The sequence below is a fragment of the Callospermophilus lateralis genome, unplaced genomic scaffold (assembly GCF_048772815.1).
Source record: "Callospermophilus lateralis isolate mCalLat2 unplaced genomic scaffold, mCalLat2.hap1 Scaffold_137, whole genome shotgun sequence".
In the NCBI taxonomy this organism is placed as follows: Eukaryota; Metazoa; Chordata; class Mammalia; order Rodentia; family Sciuridae; genus Callospermophilus; species Callospermophilus lateralis.
This window is the reverse complement of record NW_027512527.1, coordinates 1,917,290-1,939,791: the sequence shown is the minus strand read 5'-3', so window position 1 is coordinate 1,939,791 and position 22,502 is coordinate 1,917,290. Positions and strand designations below refer to the sequence as shown.

Sequence of the window (22,502 nt, the reverse complement as noted above, 5' to 3'; positions counted from 1 at the left end):
ATTTCAACAAGCAGTGTGAAAAATCAAGACAATCAGAAACCTGAAAAAGGTAGTGATGGTGACATAATAAATGGAGTTCCACAAGGTGATAGAATTGGGGCCTTGAAAAGCTGAATACCATCAAAATCTAACATTATATTACCCATAGTAATTCTTCATTACACACTTCACAGTTTTAAACATTTGAATGTAACTTTATTAAAACAACCAAGTAATCTGCTTTGAGGAAAAGCAGTTTTAGCAGTCCCTCTTTAACAAGGACTAATATTTTTGCATGAAATAAAAAGTTGTGATCAGAACTGAAGAAAGAATCTGGGAATAGAAAACTCTGACAAGATTTAGAAAAATTTCTTTCAGAACTGCCGCAGTCTGGCTGGACAAGAATAACCGAGCTGACACAAAGCCTTGTAGGTTCAAACAGCAACTACTTTATTTCAACTCTCACTGGCACTGCACTCACGCTTTTCTGCCAATGCCACCCACGCAGCCCTTCCAGAAACCCCCCACATCAGAAATCCCGCCTCCGGTACTTCTCCAACCAATGGGAACTCCCCCAACCAATGGGAACTCCCCCGGGAATCCCCAGGAGAACTCCAAAGTAGCGGGTGCCCTAAGGCATCAAGAGCTGCCCCATTGCCCAACAGTAAAGGTCAAATATACAATACAATCAATTCAGCATCACAGCAATTATATATGGCTTAACTCAAATCATCATCTAAATTGTTCGCTGGCGTCACCTTTTAAACATTCCCTCAGGCAAATGCTAGTCGTCATTCTGACTGACCTGGCTCTCAACCCAGAACAAAACAAAATTTCAGATGCTTTAGTTGCTTTCCCCCTTAAGAATTTATCTGAACAAGAAAAGATCCACTAGAGTTTCAGTAACCCAGAGTCTGAGGTTTGAGCAGTGACAGGAAGGGCCTGATTCACTTTTGTCTGAGTTAAACCACAAAAACACTGTTATCAACTTACTTTCAGGTGAAAGTAGCACACATTTCACCATCCAGAGTGTTGCCCAGTCTGTGTGGTTCATTTTGTCCTTCTGCTGATAATCATTCACTGATAGCCCTCAGAAGTGTATCTAATGAGGGATTTTGATGTTCTTATTTTTTATTTACACTGTGACCCCAGCAGATGCTCCTGCCATGGATCTTTCCAAATGGGACACTACTCAATTCAACCATTCTGCCTTTTCTCTTTGAAATACTGTTGTGCATTTCACTATATGAAGTACTCAACTGATTGCCTTTCAAAAAAGCATGATTTACAAGAGATAACCTTTGACAATGACATTTAAACACTGTTTCATATAGTAACACCAAGTAGTACATTGGGCACTGTAAACTTGCCAGGGAACTATTATGAATACTTTAGAAAACTTAGAAGGCAGAACTGGTTTCTAAGTTGGAAGAGGATTGCTAATGCTTACTCAGGGTTGTTTTCCACTTAGTTTTTGTGCATACTAGTCTCAGTGGTATTCCCAGTGTTCTCATGGAGCCCTATTTTCTGCTTTGGGGGCTTGATGCAGACATGCAGGACACACAGACTATAAATTTTCTGGAAGCCTTGTGCCAAGGAACTTCCTTTTTGATATTACTTAGGGACCAAAGTATCAGAAGGCTATGCATTACTGGGTATCCCAGTCAGTAAAATTAAAATTTTGTTTTCTTCCATGTATGAACACACACACACACACACACACACACACACACACACTCACACACACTCACACATACACACTCACACATACACACTCACACATACACACTCACTGTTAGGCTTTGCCTCTGCAAAGAGCAATCCCACATTATGGTGGCTTTAAAAGGAAATAATATCAATAGTTTTCATGGTCTTCCTGTACCAATTTGGATTATTATTTCTGTGTAATCACACTGAGGACATTCCAGTGAAAGTCGTTAATTTTGAGCTACGGTTGTTGGCAGTGACAGCACTTAATTGTTGAGTGCCTTCTTCCTTAACCTTCCTTGGACAGAGCCAGGTGTGTAATGCACAATGGTCAGAGAAAGTGTTCATATGCTGCTAAAAAAACTGGTTTTTGTAATTAAAGAATAGTTTGCAACCACATTGGTTACTTCCCAAAGAAGTGAACACTATCCATCCATCGTAATCATGCTGTCCTCTCCTAGTCTGAATCCTGGACAGAGGTCCTTTTGGACGGCAACACCAGGCAATGCTTTTCTTCAAAGATAAGGTGAATATGTGAGGAAGACTGAATGCACACAGCTGCCTTTTTTCAAAGTTGTAGCAAGACAGGATAAATTGTCCTTGGATTGAAACATGACATTAATGGGAACTAAGGCACAAGTCAGATGGCCATATCTTTATGGGCAATTCTTTCTGCAGTAGACTCTGACTGGGCAGGATCTTGCCAGTTTCTTAAACCTGGAAACTAGATCAAGGAAAGCAGTGGATTCTTGTCCCTGAGGCAAAAAATGGCTAAGATCTGGGTGGAAGGAGAACCATTCCATGTGCTGTTTCATGCTGAGAAAATGCTAAACACTTGAGCTGTGCCCAGGACTTAACTGATGTGACTCAGGGTGAAACTTGTAAAGGCCAAGTCCTCCATAACTAATCTCAGTGGATGCCAATCCATATGCCCATCTGCAGCAGATGGTTATGTCCTGCATCAGAAAGAGTAGATGTTCTTTATACCTTGGCTCATGCCACATTCTGGTAACTCGTAGTGCACAGCCATCTGGGAACTTGGTCAAAACTTTTGGTAACCACAGTGCTTTTCTCTAAGTTGCTTTTTTGGGTTGGCTTCTCAACTTTCCAGCTAAAATCACTGTCATAATCACTGTATGTAAGTAGTTCACTAAATTAGTCAGAGGACACTTTGGATTTGTTGAAGGCACATTTCTTCAGATTCCCAGATGACTAGTGCTATTACATCAAAAGAATTTTATAGCAACAAGATTAAGCTTACTGGGGACATGTGTATGAACCAGAAAATTTCTGGGTCTGACACATGGAAAGTTTCTTCTGCAACAAATAAGTGCAAACTCCATCCAACAGGAAACCACAAAATACAAAAATCTTCAAAGATTGTAACTTGGAGTCCAGTTGGAGACCTTCCTTCTATAGAAAATGAAGGAGTACATTTCAGGTAGAGTGATTCTGCTAACTTATGTGCCTGAAATACCTTAAAATATACACCAAAACCACTTCCACTAGGATTAAAATTAGAAATGAATATTCATAGGTGCACTTCACTCAAATCATCAACGATCAGAAAGAGTCCCAGAGCTGAGTGTCTAAAATGTATGCTTCTCTAGCATAGAGAAACTCGTGTATAAAAGACACTAGAACACTGTTCTCAACAATAGAGAGGGTTGATGGTAAGCCATGCTTCATCCACAGGCACCCTTGCCTGTGCTGAGTGGTGGCTTTAATTTTCTGTAGAATTTTCCAGTTATAAGCTTGAGCCTTTCAACTCCCCCATTTGCCCCAAACTCACCTTGCTACTGCTTAATAAGGGTTGTTTTCCATTTAGCTTTTGTGCAGACTAGTCTCAGAAGCATTCCCAGTGTTCCCATGAAGTCCTATTGTCTACTTTGGGGGCTTGAAGCAGACATTCAGGCAACACAGACTATATATTTTCTGGAAGCCTTGCACCAAGAGGACCTTGAGTCTTTGCTTTTATTGAATTTCCATCCATGACAGATGAGCAGTGCACTCTTTTGGTGTTTTCTAGAAGAAACCACCTGCTTCTTTTCTTTTTCTTATTTTTATAGCATTTAAAAAGCAATGATTAGCAAACTTCCCCCCCCCCAAAAAAAAAAAAAACAATTAATGAATAGTTCTTGTCAACTAAAATGTTCTAGTGAAGCTCACTACTGCTCTTCCATTTCTTCTTAATTTGAATCAACAATATCTCTACGTGCAATTACTATGGGGTGTGTTTAAAACATGGGACAATTTGCCCACACTCTGAAAGAAATTACTTCCTTATCACATGGAAGAACTGTCATAGAAGAGTAATGCAGTATTATATTAATAATTTGCAGACTTTTATCTAATCTGCAATCATGAACAGATTATTAGTTTTAAAAAATAAATGGTTAATCAGTCTTTGATCATTATTTTGATTTTTTTTGTTGCTGTTGTTTAAATGTTTTTTTATCATACTTTTAAAGCTGACAGAACTGATTGAATGTTGATTATCTTGAAAGTATTTTGAAGATAGCTTTACAATGGCCTGTAAATTGTGCATATATATGTAGATTGATACATATTCTTGATTTGAAAATATGGTATATTATTACTGGTTTTATACAAAATACTGAATAGTAAAATTGTATAATTACATAATTAAAAGTATTACCCTCCAAAATGGGATAAGTTGAGGAGGCTTCTGAAAATGGCATAAGTTGAGGAGTCTTCTGAAATGTTATTCAAAAACATAACCTGATTTTATTTTAAATAATAATCATTAATTTGTTATATTCATTAAGAAATTTTTTTACCTTTTCTCTCTCCAAAAAATTTCCATTCCTTCTTAAAAAAAGTAAATTTTCATTCTTATAGTTTTTATACCCTCCCTTTTATTGGGTAGTGATAAATAATTTATTCCCTTCTCCACTGAATATTCTAGGGTTTGGTGAGAATACATTCTTGAAAGAAATGAAAATATCAAGTTATTCCACTTACTACACTGTGGTGAATATTCTCCACAAATATATAAAATTTTACCAAGCTGGAGAAAATAGCCATAAGCAGTATGAAACAATTTCTGATAAATTAGAAGAGTGAGGAGAAAAACATATCAAATTTTAGAACATTATTAAAATAGTCAGATAAAGATTTATTTTCAAAATTTTAAAATTCCTCAAGAAAAAAAATTGGATAGGACCAAGAAAAATAAATGAGCCATTTGTATAGATACTTCTATTTGGTTAAAAGTTAAATTCTTATCAGATGTTTTCCAGAAAGGAATTGGAGGCAAACACACATAATATCACCAAGACCCTGAAACTTGGCTCATCACCTATCAGCAAAATTCATTGTATTCTAACATTTTTGGAATAGTTAAAGAAATTTTCCTACAGTGAAAAATTTGCTAAAATGTAAAATTTGTTTAATGCAACTACAGACTTGTTATTCCCATCTCACTAGTGTTCTCTTTGATTCACGTGCTTACATTAACAAGAAAAAATGAAGTTTTAAAACTCATTTAAAACATTATATTCTGTCTGGGTATGGTGGTGCATACCTGTAATCCCAACAGCTTGGGAGGCTGAGACAGGAGGATCACAAATTCAAAGCCAGCCTCAGCACAAGCGAGGTGCTAAGAAACTCAGTGAGACCCTCTCTCTAAAAAAAATACAGAACCAATATATTCCATCTTACTCCATTTTTTTCCTAATTATTGAGAAACTGGATGTAGCATTTTAATATAACTCAGGATCTTTATGAAAATTACTAGATATTTTACTTGTGTTGTTTCACCCAGTACATTTGTGAAAACTGCAATTTAAGAATAAACATTGAGGGCTGGAGATGTGGCTCAAGCAGTAGCACGCTTAAGCATGAGGCCCGGGTTCTATCCTTAGCACCACATACAAATAAAGTTGTTATGTCCGCTGAAAAATAAAAAAATAAATATTAGAAAATTCTCTCTCTCTCTCTCTCTCTCTCTCTCTCTCTCTCTCTGTCTCTCTCTCTCTTTAAAAAAAAGAATAAACATTGATGTTCAATTTTCTAAAGCTATATTAAAACAAAGAGTATTGTGCCGATAGAAGTATGAGAATTTTCTCAGGGTTCATGGAGAGACTTACTAGGCAAGATATATTAGCTTTCTGATCTCCAAAAGACCCCAGGATTCATCAAAATTAATTTCAGTCAGCCACACTGGTTCATGTCTGCAATTGCAATAACTCTGGGGTGAGGCATGACTATTGCAATTTCAAAGCAATGTTCAGCAACTTATTGAGGCTCTGAGCAACTTAGAAAGACCGTGTATCCAAATAAAAAGTAAAAAATGGGCTAAATATGTGGTTCAGTGCCTAAGTGCCCCTGGGTTCAATGCCTGTTACCAAAAAAAAAATCAGTTTAAAACTACACTTAAGACACAACTGTCTTCATCATTTCATCATAATTAGTTTCTTAACAAATAAACCTAACAAGTGATAACTATTTTTTATTATCCCACAGGAAATACTTGGCAGGAATTCTTTGGGAAAGAAAGGTCCTTATAAATGTTGCAAGAAATCCTTTGATACAACATAGTTCCCCTCATAGAAGACAGGTAGAATTGTTTTATGTGTGACCAGAAAGCAATTGTTGAAGTGTCCCTTCCCACAATATACATTTTAGAAAGAAAAAAATTTAAATGGTTAAAAACACCCTGTTGAAACTTTCTTTCTGTTATATAGCACACTTAATGTTTTTCAAGCTTTAAATATGAATAGGAGAAATCTTTTTTTGTGTGTCCTGCATTTTATAAGAAATTCTTTTAATACCATAATGATCTTACTTTATGGAAGGTAAAAATGTAATCGAAGACATCAAACATATCTCTATTTCCTTCACTGAAGTGTATAAACAAAAAAATAGGGGATGACAGATTCACTCTGATGTAAGGCATAGTTCACTATGCCTTGCATCTGGCACTTGTAAGTGTTTCTGTTTTACTATTATTGTAATTTTCTCTGGATATCTTTTTTTATTGCCACCAAAATAAAACAAATAAATAAAAACAAAACCCCATAATACACTCCCACATACACACACAAAGACAAAAAAAATTACCAAAAATTCTAATAAATTTAGGAAAGAAGTTGGATCAGAATAAACCAAAAGGTTAATGAAAGGAGAAAACCATAAAATAAGCAGAAGACTGGGGGTAGGACGTGACAGGGTAAGATTGGGAAAGAGACATAAATGTGCACTTAAGACACCTAAATGTCAATACCTGCTTAAACTGGGCATCCAAATATGGGCTTTCTGTGCTTCTGAAAAAACCATGTATTGCTACTGGGTGAAGGAGCAGTGCCTAAAGTTCTCTGTAGAAATTACTTAGTCCTGATTGAGTGGTACAACAGCAGGCAGAAACAATACATGAAATAAGGGGCAGGGCTTGTTCCAGAAGAAGTTAATTTCCAAACAGAGGCTTTATTTCCACACTGGCTGCACCTGCAAGCAGCAGCATGGCAACCCAATCCACATTTTTAGTAGTTCTATAATTGTTCACTCTAGAACTCCCTCAGCTTCTCTGTACATTTTAACATTTACATGATAAAAGTTGGAAAAATATGTCTTTGAATTATCCAACAATTTTAACTATTATTCAAAGTTTAAATACTAAAAGGTCATACATTGTAAAAGAAATTCATATTCTTGAATATGGTGAAGACAGATACCTACAGAGAACAGAAACCACCAAGCACTGGCCCATGACTTCCCAAGTTTCTGAACTCTCTCACTTTCTGTACTTGCTTGCCTGGGGATCAACAGTTCAACAGAGTGAGGGCAGTCCACGGACAGTGCTTTAAGCTGTGTTTATACTGTTTTCTTTCCTAATGTCTGTGATATTATGAGATTAATATTTTTAAGAGGATAAAATTATATTTATAGTGTATGTTATATGTGTATGTCCAAGACCCTGTGTTAAATCTCTGTAATCAAAAATGTAAAATAAAAACAGAAGAGAGATGGGCATGGTGGCACACACCTGTCATACCAGCATCTAAGAGGCTGAGGCAGGAGGATCATGAGTTCAAGGCCAGCCTCAGGAAGTTATAGAGGCCCTAACCAATTCAGTGAGACCCTGTCCTGAATAAAATATTAAAAATGGCTGTGGATGAATTCTGAAACCTAGAAGTCACAAAGTTAATCTGCAGAAATGCTAAACTCAGGGGCTAAATGTTTGTAGACTATGTAACTCAGGAGGTGCCTGTGGACCCAAGGTAGATCTGATAGGGATCCATGCCAGGGCTCAGGACAGGGAGTAGGACACTGTGCTGCTTCCAAGGAGCTTTCAGTTAGTGCAGAGTGCTTCAGCCCTGGCACTATTGATATTCTGGGCTGTCCCAGCTGTAAGGCATGGCGTGTGCATTGCAGGAGGTTTAGCAGTGTCCCTGTTATCTACTCACTTGATGGTAGTAGCACATTTGCATAACTGTGACAAGCAAAACATTGCCATGTGTCTCCCCACAGACAAATCAACTCTATCATGAATGACTGGCATAAGACAAAATATTGATAATCACTATTAACAAGAACTATAATATGCCAAGTAGTGAGGAACTTTAAAATTCTCATGGAAAGATAACATCCATGGAAATTTCTATATCCTGACAGGCACAGTGGTTTACACCTGTATTCCCAGCAGTTTGGGAGTCTGAGGAAGGAGGATTGAAAGTTTGAAGCCAGCTTCATCAACTTAGTGAGACCCTAAGAAATTTAGCAATACCCTGTCTCTAAATAAAATATATAAAAGCTGGAGATGTGGATCAGTGGATAAAATGCGCCCTGGGTTCATTTCCTGGTACAAAAAAATAACTTGTGTTTCTTGCTGGTCACAGTGGCACATACCTATAATCTTAGCATCTTGAGAGGCAAAGGCAATAGGGTGACACATTTCAGGCCAGCCTCAACAACTTGGGAAGACCCTGTCTCAAAATAATAATAATAAGAAGAAGAAGAAGGAGAATCAGAATAGGCTGGGGATGCATCTCAGTGGTAGAGCACTTGCTTAGCATATGCAAGGCCCTGGGTTCCACCCTCAATACTGAAAAAAAAATTACATATCCTAGGTGATACTTATAATCAGAAGGAAAATGATAAGCGATATCTATACTGTTCCATGACTGTGAAACTGCTCCCAATTGTATTGGGATTCAAAGATGACCAAAATCTATCCAGCAGGATATTTTATTGAATGCTCACAATAGTCTTCCAAATATTTATTATAGTATGTACTGAGTGGAAAATAAACCAGAATACCCAGAAACATTATTCCTTTCAATATTAAGATGCTGAGGTTGATGCTTAATGTCTCCAAGGCTCACGTCACCATCACCACCACCCACATCCACCAAAATAATACTATCTATGCAGGGGACACACATATGTATCAACTACCTACTGTTCTAAGGTCATCAAATTATTTAATGCTCATAAATCCCTATGGTATCATTCCATTTTACAGAAGGATAAGAGAAATTGGAGATTTAGCCAAAGCTAAAGTGTTATAAATTGGTAGGTGAGGGATTTTTCACTGCATCACAAAAGTGGTTCCTCTTTCCAGCTGCACACACAGGGAGAGAGACATTCAATCCTCATTATTAATAGTTTCTATCTGTGCAAATTTTCCTACCCACCAGATTTAATTTGTAACCTCAAAAATCAATGCTCTTGACACTTTCATGGTCCTTTATGAATACACACAGAACCATGAAAACTTTTAGCCACCAAGTGTGCATGTACCCACCTAGATCATGCCCAACCTTCTTATTATTTCATGGTCACTATCAACATCAAGCAGCATTGATGGTGCAGGACTGAGTTATGCAAAACACATAAGACAGGCTACAATTGGGGGCATGCGAGATGACCATCAATAGATAAAGCTGCCTGGGCATCACTGATGTGAGGCTAAAATACTGACATGACAGTCACATTACTCAGAGTGAGAAAGATGTCAAACCCTTTCCAGCAGCTCTTTTTTTTTTTTTTTGGAGGGACCAGGGTAACCCAGGATTGAACTCAGGGGCACTTGACCACTGAGCCACATCCTCAGCACTATTTTGTATTTTTTTAGAGACAGGGTCTCACTGGGATGCTTGGCACCTCACTAAGTTTCTGAGGTTGGCTTTGAACTTGTGATCCTCCTGCTTCAGCCTCCTGAGATGCTGGGATGACAGGCATGCACCACTGTGCCTGGTCTACCCTGTACACTTCAGGGTAAGAAACTATCACAGGTGAATCTGTAGGCAGCTATGCACCCTTCAGAGGTGCAATAGCTCTACCCTTTGCTTCAGGCCACTATAATGGTCCACCATTAGGTAGAGATAAGCCCTGGACACCACTGCCCTTTTCTTCCTGACCATGTCCATCCTCCCTAGTGTATGCCAGATGGATAACACAACCCAGATTGATGTGGCAGAAATATCTACAATGATCCAACTGAGAGAACAAAATATCAACAAAGAATGTGTCCTACATTGCACCGTCCTGATAGTTCACAGTGAGAAGAAATGCCATTTCTTTGCCTAGAATGACCAAAGGGAAAATAATCTTCAAATTAAGACATTTTCATTTTAAAGGCACTGATCTACATTATTTGGTGACAAAAGGATCACTCCTATGAAGAAGAGGGCCCTAGGGGGTAGCTTGAAAAATAACTCAAAAGTGTACAGTTGGGGTGGAGTATGAGTGTCTGAGTGATGGAGGGGGCTGGGAATGTGCTAGGGGTGGTGGTGCATACCTGTAATTCCAGCAGCTCAGGGGGCTGAGGGAGGAAGATGTCAACTTTAAGGCTAGTATCAGCAATATAGTGAGGTTTTAGGCAACTCAGTGAGTCCCTATCTCAAAATAAAATACAAGAAAAAGGCTGGGATGTGGCTCAGTTGTTAAATACCATTGGGTTCAATCCCTGGTACAAGAATAAAATAAAATAAAATGGCTTGTATAGTGTAAACAATGTGATAAAGGCAAGTGTTTGGTTCCTCAGAATTCCACAGTGGCTGATTCCAGGGAGAAAACTAGCCATAAGGTAACACTTAAATATGCTTTTGGAGGCCCTTTCCTGTATGAAGAGAGTGATGTATGCTTGGCACAGTATGGGGAAAGAGGGATGCCTGTGGGAGAGAAGACACAGCCAGGAGGAGTGTGTGGCTTTCAAGGGGTAATTCTGGACACTCAAAGGGAGTAAAGAACCTATTTCCCCGACCTACAGCTGCACCTGCTTGCAAATGGGACAGAGCAAGAGGATTTAGTCAAGTTTAGCTCTGATTTAGACTGTGCTCTTGTGTGACTATTTCTAACTTAAGGAAACTTCAGATTAGCAATGTTGAAATTTTGCTGAGAGGTGACAGTATAGTTTTGAGTCCACAGCATGAACCCTGAAGCCAGGCTGTGTGGGTCCCCATGGAAATTCTGTCACTAACAACTCATGTAACCTTGGGCTAGCTTCTTGAACTCTATGAACTTCAGTTTTCCCCTTTCAAAAGAGGTTCTATGCCAGGCATGGTGACACACCAGTAATCCCAGCAACTCTGGAGGCTTAGGCAGGAAGACTGCAAGTTCAAACCAGCTCAGCAACTTAGCAAGGCCCTAAGCAACTTACTTATCAAGACCCTGTCTTTAAATAAAATATAAAAAAGAGCTGGGGATGTGGCTCTGGTTATAAAAAAAGAGCTGGGGATGTGGCTCTGTAGTTAAGTTCCCCAGGGTTCAATCCCTGGTACCAAAAAAAAAAGTTACAGTGATGTTTAAATGAACAAATATACCTAAACCACTTAGCACAGTACCCATCACACAAGGGTTATTAATTAGTTGTGTGAGTTTATAAGTTTGTACTGGCTGCAAAGATTCGTATGCTAACATGTCTACCCAATTCCAAACTGAGTGTTATCAGTCATTACAGCAATAATTTGTTATACATTTATCAGCATATGGCACATCAAGAATTTTAATATGTAACTAACACAGACTAGTTTATGTCAATTCTTTGCTTTTCTATAGATGACATAAACATTTAGAGGTTGTCCCCTAATCCTCAACCCACTAACCATTACTCATGCTCTTCAATCTAAAATAAAAGGATGGCCACAGGAAGTTAAAAACATTGTATTAAAATGCATTCAATACACTTAACCCACCAAATATCAAATCTCAGGCTAGCTTGCCTTAAACAAACTCCAGTGGTGTGAGACTGCTGCAGAGCAAAATCACTGATGCCATACCTCTTTTTGTTGCGAGGGGGTACTGGAGATTGAACTCAGGGGCGCTCAATCACTGAGGAACATCTCATCCCGATTTTGTATTTTATTTAGAGACAGAGTTGCGCTGAGTTGCTTAGAGCCTCGCCATATTGCTGAAGCTGAACTCGAACTTGTGATATTCCTGCTTCAGCCTCCCAAACTGCTGGGATTACAGGTGCAGGCCTGCACCCCTGTGCCCAGCACAGAGCTCAATTTATAACACAGTGTTGTAAGGCTCATGGAATTCACTGAATATTGAACTCAAAGTGAAAAAAAAAAAACAGAGTGGTTGCCAAGATCTGCTCTCACATCACTGTAAAGTTGAAATATTTTAAGTCAACCCATCATAAGGTGGGGGCCATCTCTATTTATGGAGTGCTATCAATCTGTCTAGCACAGACTCGCTCATTATGGGGTACAGAAATATCCTGAAGGTCCAAATAACAATCTCCCTAACCTATTTCACAAAGATAAAGCCATGAGGAAGAATCAAACTCACACCCACTCCCTGCCCATCAACCTCTGCTCATCTCTTAGCTTAAAGGAAGAGCAAGCAGGAATCTGTCACCAGCTAGCTGGGGAGCATTGCTTTCTCTGGAATCATGCTTAGTACCACCAAACTTTATCAGCTACTGTTTGTTTCCTCCCCCAGGAACCTCAGGTCTTTTCCCAGATAATGTGGATAAATACAGCCTGACCCTGAGGCTGTATCATCTGCTGCTCTACCTGTACTCCTACTATATACAAACCTAGCAAAACCATCATGGACCATAGGAGCGGCACACAGAACCCCATTCACGATCTGAGTGAGAATGTATCAGGACTCCAGAGTAAAAATGTATCAGGACTCCAGAATGTGTCAAATTGCTTTTTCTACCATTTTCTACACTAGGGGAATATTCATTTCACCCTTTTTAGCTGTGTCTTATGATGTAAGCTACTTGAAATTGTGCATGATACATTAATTACAATATCTAAGGATTATAGAGAATATATTCTTCTAAGCACTTTTTCTAACTCCTCTTTGCAACCCTGTGAAGTATGTTGGTAATACTCCACTTGACAGGAGGAAAATCTGAGCTTTAATACATTAATTTGTGGGCTGGCATTGTGGCTCAGTGGTAGAGTGCTTGCCTAGCACAAGTGAGGCACTGGGTTCAATCCTCAGCACCACATAAAAATACATAAACCAGATAATGATATTGAGTTCATCTCTAACTTAAAAACTGTTTAAAAAATGTCTCTAGTAAGACTCTAACTCACACAAATATGCACATCAAATGTCTCTGTGACTTAAAACTGCTTCCTAGCTGGGCATGCCTGTAATCCTAGCAGCTCAGGAGGCTGAGGCAGGAAGTTGGCAAGTTCAAAGCCAGCCTCAATAACTTAGCAAGGCCCTAAGCAAGTCAGGGAAAACCTGTCTCTAAATAAAATAAAAAAGGGACGGGGCTGGGATGTGGCTCAGTAGTTGAGTGCCACTGAGTTCAATCCCAGGTACAAAAAAAAAAAAAAAAGAAAAAGGAAAAAAAAAAGAAAAAAGCTGTTTTCCAACTCCCTTCCTCTTAGGTAGTGAAAAATTTCACATGTATTAGAGATAACTTTTTTCCCACTTGAAAAGTGGCTGCAGCATCCTTCAGAGCAAAAGTACTTCACCTCCCCAAAAATGTGCAGGCATAAACTAGATTCACTAGGAATCTGTGCCTCAATGAAACCTGAGGGGGAATGTGATCATACTTTCCAATTCACAAAATGTTTTTATGTCATCTCCACAGTCAAATGCAAAGAAAAAAACTGAGGGTTATCCACGCAACAGACTTTAATGTGAAAATCCCAGCTCCTATCCCTGCCCTCCCCCAATAAAAATTTATGGCAAGAACTTACATCAGAAACTGCAAGATTCTTGCTGAAACTGTATATGCTAACCATGGACAAACTGTGAAAAATGATGACATGTCTAACCATTTGCTTGAAAAGTCACCAATCTTGTTTGTGTTTACCAATGGCTAATCTGCAGGTTACATCAGTTGAGGTCACATTGACTTTATACACCCATGTGTAGAAGTGAAATTAAAAAGTTACATTTAGCTGGGTGCAGTGGTGCACCCCTGTAATCTCAGCAGCTCTGAAGGCTGAGGTAAGTGGATTGCAATTTCAAAGCCAGCCTCAGCAACTTAGTGAGATCCTGTCTCTAAATAAAATAGAAAAAGGAATGAGGATATAGCTCAGTGGTTAACTGCCCTTGGGTTCAATTTCAGGTATAAAACAAAACAGAAAAAAAAACTTGTTTAAATATGTGGATTGATAAAATAAAAACAACAATCATTCTTCATCTTTGAAGAGGGGAGAATCCTTGTAAAAATGCTAAGCGGAGTGTTTGTGAGGGGTGAATAAGAAGGGATTTTCTGGCTTATCAGACCACAGTACAATTCTTCTCAGAAATTCATTTTACCAATTAATTAAGAGATGCTCAGATAATGTGAAAACAATTTCCTAGAAATGGATATCAGAGAAAACAGGTTTGTAGCTGTAACTCCACTCCACTTCTTTGAGGCACAAACTTCTGGTACATTTTCTCCAGGACAAACACTACCTAGCATTCTAGCTTTTAACAAAATGATTCCAATTCTCTTTATGACTATGGAATTATAGAAGACAAGAATCAATAGATCTTAAGTAATATGCCAACAGGTCATGATCAAGTATAATAAGTTCCTGTCTTCTATTTCAGTCTCAATTTATATTAGGTTCTGAAAAGGTGTTTACAAATATTTGTTTCCAAGTCAAAGGGACATGACATAAGCCCCCCCCCCCCCCAAGCTCCATCTGTTGGTGGTAGACAGAGTCTTAGTTCTGCGGCAGGCTTTAAAGTTTCTTTCTTTATAGGATTCATGATATTCTGATTGATATATTTCATTTAGGGTACCCTCCCCTTGCACCCCTTCGTCTCTCCCTCTGACCCCTTTGTCTATGCTACAGTTATGGTATATACACTTTCAAATATACCACAACAAAACCCGCTATTCTATATAATTAGCATACACAAAAAATCCCCCCTTTACAGGGGATTGAACCCAGAGACACTTAACCACTGACCCACATCCCCAGCCCTTTTTCATATTTTATTTAGAAACAGGGTCTCACTGAGTTGCTTAGGGCCTTGCTTTTGCTGAGGCTGGCTTTGAACTTGCAATCCTCCTGCCTCAGCCTTTAGAGCCACTAGGATTACAGGTATGCACAACCATGCCTGACTCAGAACTATAGTTTTTAGGAGAGGGGTCAAGGTACTAGAGTGCATGTTACAAGAGCAGCCCCTTGTTCTTCTTTTCCTGACATACTTCAGTGTGCTCACATTTCTAGCAGCCCTTACTTCCAAGGCTTTATGAAATCAGCCAAGTTTTGACGAAGCTGTTACCTAAAGTCACCACCAAAAGGGAAAAGAAAAAAAATCCAGTGTGCTCTTTGCATTCCCAGGATTATCCCTTGCTCTGTTCCATGTGTTCTCTGGCTGAAAGACTGCCTACAGAGCAACCTGCTTTATAATTCAGAGACTGGGGAGGCTTCAAGTTGCAAGTCACATATTAACAAAGAGGATTCATCTCATCACTGCAGCCCAACAGATTGCACACAAACTTCATACTTACTGCAGATGCTATAAGTGTGCTCCCAATTTGCTTTTTTGCTATTGGTGCCTAATGGAGAGTAGAAATAATGCCACCAATATTCTAGGGTCACACTACCTAAGGATTCAAGCAGGCTGCTGGGTTCCATCTCCAATGATAAAAGGATTGGAAATAAGGAAGAGAGAAACATTCTGAGCCTGTGCTGTCTGATCTCTGCCACAAAACTTCAACTCTGCCATCAGCTGCAAACATGTATGGGCACTGGAGATCCAGTGAGATACTGTGATATTCATTTACTTGTGTGTGGGAAGGGTGGATGAAAAGCTACACATATTTGGAGTTTCAACAATAATTTTAAAAATGGCATGACATCCTTGGAAAAAGAACCCCTTGCCTCTAAACTTAAAGGACATGGGAAGACACTTGCTTAGAATAAATCAATTTGGATGGGTACAGCCACTCTGGAAAGCAATGTGGAGATTCCTCAGAAAGCTTGGAATGCAACCACCATTTCACCCAATTAAACTACATGGTATCTCATCAAATAGTGTGCCCCCAGGCCTTCCCAACCCCCATCAGGATCAGCAAGCTCTCTCTTCCCTTCTATGGCACTTACTGGATTATGCAATGATGAGGTAGTATGGGACTCCCGCTGAACATACCCATGTACTTGAGCTTAAACACAGGGACACTTTATGAGCTGCATTCCCAGTCCCTTTTCAAACTTTATTTACATACAAGTTCTTACTACATTGCAAGGGCTGGCCTTCAATTTGTAATACTTCTGCCTCAGCCTCCTGAGTGACTTGGAAGACAAGTGCCAGGGCTCCTTGCTGGTGGCTAGGGGCTTCTGTCCTCTACTGAAAGAAGCTTATGGAGGATGAGGATCAAGATTTCCCACAGGGTATCATCCTTCTCTGCATGTACATATGACATTACCATTCCTTGTCCACTAGATCTCCTGGGGACACCAGCTGAGAAGAAGATCGAGTGTACTGAGAAAGGGAAGAGCAACCAGGTGGATTCTCAGGCACTGCTGGCCTCCTGAGCCTCACAGGGCACTGTTCAATGGAGTACTGTCATATGAGGGCAGACCTCTCTTTAGCCTCGGCACTAGTGGCCCTCACCTAGGGGTCTCACTGACTGACTCCTTTATCCCCAAGATGGAGTGCTTCAAATTCATCTCCTTCCTGCAGCCTTACAACACCTCCCACCTTTATGTCTGTGGTACCTATGCCTTTCAGCCCAAGTGCACCTACACTGTGAGTGCTGCCCCACCCTGGCTGCCTGCCACCCTGGCCTCCAGTATGGGGTCCTGCCCTCATGCTCATCTGCCTGACTGGCTCCCTCTGCCTCTAGAACATGCTCACCTTCACTTTGGAGCATGAAGATTTTGATGATGGGAAGGGGAAGTGTCCATATGACCCAGCTAAGGGCCACACTGGCCTTCTTGTAGGTGAGTGACTGTGCGTGTTTTGGGTGAGCCCTTGGAACTTGACACACTCTGGGGTGTCTACACATTGTTTATGGTGTGACTGTCATTCCATTTCCCACAGATGGTGAGTTGTACTCAGCCACCCTCAATAACTTCTTGGGCACCCAGCCTGTCATCCTCCGGAACATGGGGCCCTATCACCACATTAAGGCGGAGTACGAGGCCTTATGGCTCAATAGTGAGCAGGGAGAAGGACTGGGGAAGCTCAGGGTGGGAAATCTTTGAGGTCCTTGTCACCTCATTACTGAAACTCCTTGCCTTGCCACAGAGGCCTACTTCATTGCCTCTGCCTATGTCTCTGAGAGTGTGGGGAGCATCACAGGGGATGACGACAAGGTATACTTCTTCAGTGAGAGGGTGGTGGAATACGGCTGCTCTACCAAGCAGCTGGTGGCCTGAGTTGCCCGTGTCTGCAAGGTATTGAGCCTCCATCATGAGCCCTGGGAACCCTGTGGGCTGGGCAGTGGCTGACCCACTGCATCCCCTTGATATCTGCTAGGGTGACATAACGAGTGCAAGCAAACTGCAGAAGAAGTGCAGTTTACACTCTCTCATTGCAACAGGGGTAATGTGGACCTTTCTGCAGTCTGTGAGTACCAGCTGGAAGAGATCCAGTGGGTGTTCCAAGGTCTCTACAAGGAGTACTTTGAGGAAGTGCAGAAGTGGGTTCACTACACTGACCCAGTACCCAGCCCCCAGCCTGGCTCAGTGAGTCCTTTGGGCAGGAAGTGCTCCCTGTCAGTTCCAATGGCCTCCCACCAGCTGATAGCTCCCCTGCCCATACCCTTACCCCACCAGTGCATCAACAAATGGCACCATCACCATGGTCACATCAGTTCTCTGGAGCTGGCTGACAGAACCCTCATCTTCAACAAGAAGCACCCACTGATGGACGAGCAGGTGGAGCATTCATGGGGCCAGCCCCTGCTCATGAAGAACACCAACTGCACCCACCTGGTGGCTGACCAGTTTACAGGATTTGACGAAGCCACCTATACAGTGCTGTTCATTGGTACAGGTAGGTAAGCTCTTGGGTGTGTCGGGCTGGGACACACCCTCATTCCCTGTCATTGACACCCGCTTCTCCAGACTTCTCCAGGAGATGGATGGCTGCTCAAGACTGTGATCCTGAGGCCTTGGGTTCACCTGATCGAGGAACTGCAAGTGTTTGATAAGGAAACTGTGGAAAGCCTTGTGCTGTCACCAAGCAAGTTAGCTAATTAGACTTCATGCACTGCCATTGCACCCACTCAACCATCCTCAAATCAGGCTGGCATGGTTGGCCAGTTCAGCACACGTAAGTTAGCTCAGGGCAAGCCTGGGAAGTCAGGGTGTCTGCTGACAGGATTGGCACTCCACAGGAGCATTATGTATACCCTGATCCCTGCAGGGCTGCATTCCCAGAATTAGTCCTGGAGAAAACTCATGTTCTCTTTAGACACCTCCATGTGGGGCCAGGACTCTGCTTACAGCCTCCTCTCTGATCCTCTCCATGCTCGCCAGACCTCCCCAGCTTTGACATGTTTATGTTGCCCTCCCAGGGTTGGTTTCTGCCTAGTCCCCAGTGGTGCTCTGGGCCTGACACTCTGATTCCCCACCATGTCCCCTGAAGTGTTGTCTTTTTCCTTAAACCTCATGCACATTTGCAGCATCCTCTGAATGATGATTTATTTGCCTTTTGCAGCCATTATCTCTTAAAATTGTTTCCCAGCGCATGCTGTAATGGCAGAAAGAATATGGGGTTGTGTAAACACTCAGATTGACAGTTACCATTCAAATAGAGAACACCTAATGCTATGCTGGTGCTATTGTGAGAGCCAAGGGCACTGGAGGAAAATGTTTCATGCCTTCTGTGTGCATAGCCTCCCTGTTTTCTTGAGACCTTGCACCTTCCTTTGCAGTGCTGTCTTCTGCCTCTTCCTCATGTGGACACCTCTCCTGCTTGTGCTCCTTGGGGTCTGAGCAGCCCTAGGATGCATGTGGTCCTACCAACCCTCTCACTCCTCTTCTCCCACAGAAGCTGCTTTTTGCTGGCTCCTGCTCTCAGCTGGTCCAGCTGCCCCTGGAAGACTCTGTGAAGTACCACATCTGTGTAGACTGTGTCCTTGCACGGGACTCCTACTGTGCCTAGAGCATCAACACTAGTCACTGTTTGTCTGTGGCCAGCCACTTTGTGTGAGCCGAGTTCTGCAAGGGCTGGGAACAGGAAGGTGTGTGGATATGGAGGTTGGAGCCAAGCTTCTGATACCCCTTTACTCTGCCATATCTCTGCTGGTTCAGAACATGGGGATCTCAGACACCATAGGCTTTTGTGACTTTCATGGCACTAAGAGAGGTGAGCTTTCTTGTGGTCCCTTCCCCTCCAGATGGGCTGTGGTCCGCAGGTGGATTTTCCACAACACACCTCCCTGGCCCTTGGTCTTTTGCACTGATTCTGCTACCTTCCCTCTCTGTTGCTACAGTCAGGTAAATGCTGAAAAACATCACAATGGTAGTGGGCACAGACTTGGTACTGCCCTGTTGCCTCTCCTCCAAGTTGGCCTATGCCAGCTGTATCTTTGAGGGCCAGGACCTACCTGCAGACCCGCCAGTCTCCATCCACTATGATGCCTGTCTCCAAGCCCTGGTGGTGATGGCTGCCCAATATCACCATGCTGGGGCCTACAACTGCTTTTCAGAGGAGCAGGGGACATGGATGTCTGTTGAGGGGTACCTTGTGGCCGTGATAGTGGGCCCCTCAGTGACCTGGAGGTTCAGGCCCCCATGGAATACCTATGGCTTATGTGGCTGGCTGTGCTTGCCCTGGAGGCTCTGTGCCTGGTGTTACTGGTTCTTCTGGTTTGGTCGCAGTGCCAGCAGCTTCAGGAAAATCTGGAAAATGATATAATTGCATCAGAGAGGACCCTGGTGTACCCCCTGGAGCTGCTCAAAAAACACATCAGTCCCCTTTCCAGCCCAGAAACAGATGAGTAATTTTGAGATCCTGTTAGATTCTAATAATTGTATGGTCCCCTCAAAAATGTGCCTGGACACACTGGGGCCAGCTTGGAGGTGGGTCCCTATCTGCACCTCCTGGCATCCCAGGCCAGCCCCTGCCTTCTTGAACACCTCTTTCTAGGGCCCCCAAGAGAGGGCCTAAGGGTCTGTGATATTGTTTATAGACACTTTTGGTTGTTAAAAGGGCTGATGTTGTCTACGTCCTTTCATGCCCAGGTGAGCTCCCACCCTAAGGACTGTTCTGGCTCAGAAGTTCAGTTGTGCTGATGTTGAGAAAGAAAACTTGCCCTGTCCAAAGCAGCGCCCTTCCCTTCCATGTTGCTCTGGCACACCTGTCACCTTGCACTCCTCAGAACACTGTTGTCACCTGACTCCATTTTGTTTCTTTGCTTATTTATTTTTTAATTCCACACTGATAGAGATCTTTTTAAATTGTATTGTGTGAATTATTTCTCCTTCAAATCATACCTTTTCTCTGGGGTCATTTTGCTTTATTCAGATGTATTATTTTTTGTACTGGGGACTGAATCCAAGGTTGCCACATCCCAAGCCCTTTTTAATATTTTACTTACAGACAGCATCTCCCTAAATTCCTTAAGGCCTCACTAAGTTGCTGAGACTGTCCTTGAACTTGCAATCCTCTGCTATCAGCCTCCAGAGCTGCTTGGATTACTGGTGTGCGCCAAAATGTGTGGTTTCATTGTTTAATAACAGCTTAATAGTTTTTTTTCAGGGAGCAAGCTGTCCTTTCCTGCCCCTACAATAGTTATAGTTTAACTAGACATAAATCTCTAGGATGACAGGTTGTTGTTGTCGTTGTTGTTCAGTCCTTTGGAAATCTTTTTTATCTGCTTGTGTCTGCAGAAGTTGTTAAATATTCTGTTAATCTGATTATTGGTCTTTGATGTATAATGTTCTTTTGGGTTTCTTTTTGTTTCTATTTTAATTATTGTTATTTTATTTTTGGTTTTTGGTACTGGGGATTGAACCCAGGGACACCCTAACCCCAAGCTACATTTCCAGAATTTTTATTTTTTATATGGAGTCAGGTTTTTACTAGATTGGTTAGGGCCTTACTAAGCTGCTGAAGCAGGCTTTAATCTCCAGATCTTCCTGCCTCACTCTGAGTCATTGGGATTATAGGCATTAGCCACCACACTCAACTTAGATTATAACTTTTTAATATTGGTATATTGCAAATATACATAATCATAGGATTCATTATGCCACATCTGTGCATGCCCATAATTTGGTCAATCTTGTGTATAATATTCTTAACTTGGGATTTTTCTCCCTGGATTTAATGTAGATTTCAGTCCTATAACTCAAAGTTGAAAAATTGGGGTGTCTGATTTTTTGAGGGAGTTTCTGCTGCTTTTATTGTCTTTGCACATCTATTCAAATGGTCCCTTTTCTCACTTTTATGTTTTGTTCATTTGTTACCTCATCAGAGAGGCCATCCCTTCCCACTGCATTATAGCCCTTCAATGACTTCAGAGCACCTAGCACCACCATAATATATACATACACACACACAGTTTATGCACACAGATATATTTCAGACTAAGCATATATTTATGTATAAGATACACATATATGCATTATTCTTTCCTTTCCATAAGCTCCATGTAAGCTCCATATTGTATCATGCTGGCCTATAATCTCAGTGACTCCAGAGTCTCAGGTAGGAAGATTGCATGCTCCAGGCCAACTTGGACAACTTAGTGAGGCCCTGTCTCACAAAACAAAAAGGGGCTGAGGTGTAGTTCAGTAAAAGCACACCCCTGAGTTCATTACATTAAACAAGTTTCTTTAAATTTTCAAATTATTATTTGCCCAAATCTACGAGTTGGAGGTAAATATTGATATTTGGTATTTTATACTCATTTGGGAAGATAATTCTTGACTCTTATTTTATAAGTCAGAAGAAAGAAACAAAGCTTAGCTTTTCAAAAATTTGTTACCCTGACAAAAATAAAATTCTAAACTTGCAGTTGTTTCCATGTCCTGAATAATATAAAAGAATTGATTTTACAAGCACTACAATAAACCTGAAATTCCTTGAAGCACCAGTTTAACAAATGTATCCCCACAATAATTCTGAAAATATTAATTTAATTAAGGCAAATAATTGTGTATTGTCAAATGGAAATATTGGAGCTCTGTTTATTTATTGTTTTATATTCCAAGGGGCTTCCCAGAAACGCACCAATTTGAAATCTTGTTAATTTAGGCATTATTTAATGAGATTAGCTATCATTATTTTGGGATACTAAGTATAGTGAAAATAATAGCTGAAGAATATAACTATGCTAAGTAATCATTAACTTGGTTTATTTATCCTAACAACAATGCAATTTTATAAAGAAAGAGAAGAATTTTTTAAAAAATGTTTGTCTGTTTGTTTTCCACAAATACATCACCATGTATCTGTGGAACACA

The 22,502-nt window shown here is 40.9% G+C and overlaps 1 pseudogene; it reads left to right on the top strand.

Moving 5' to 3' along the window:
- Positions 1–20,167, top strand: part of LOC143386817 (semaphorin-4C-like) — a 43,696-nt pseudogene extending 23,529 nt beyond the window's left edge.
- The last annotated feature ends 2,335 nt before the right edge of the window (positions 20,168–22,502 follow it).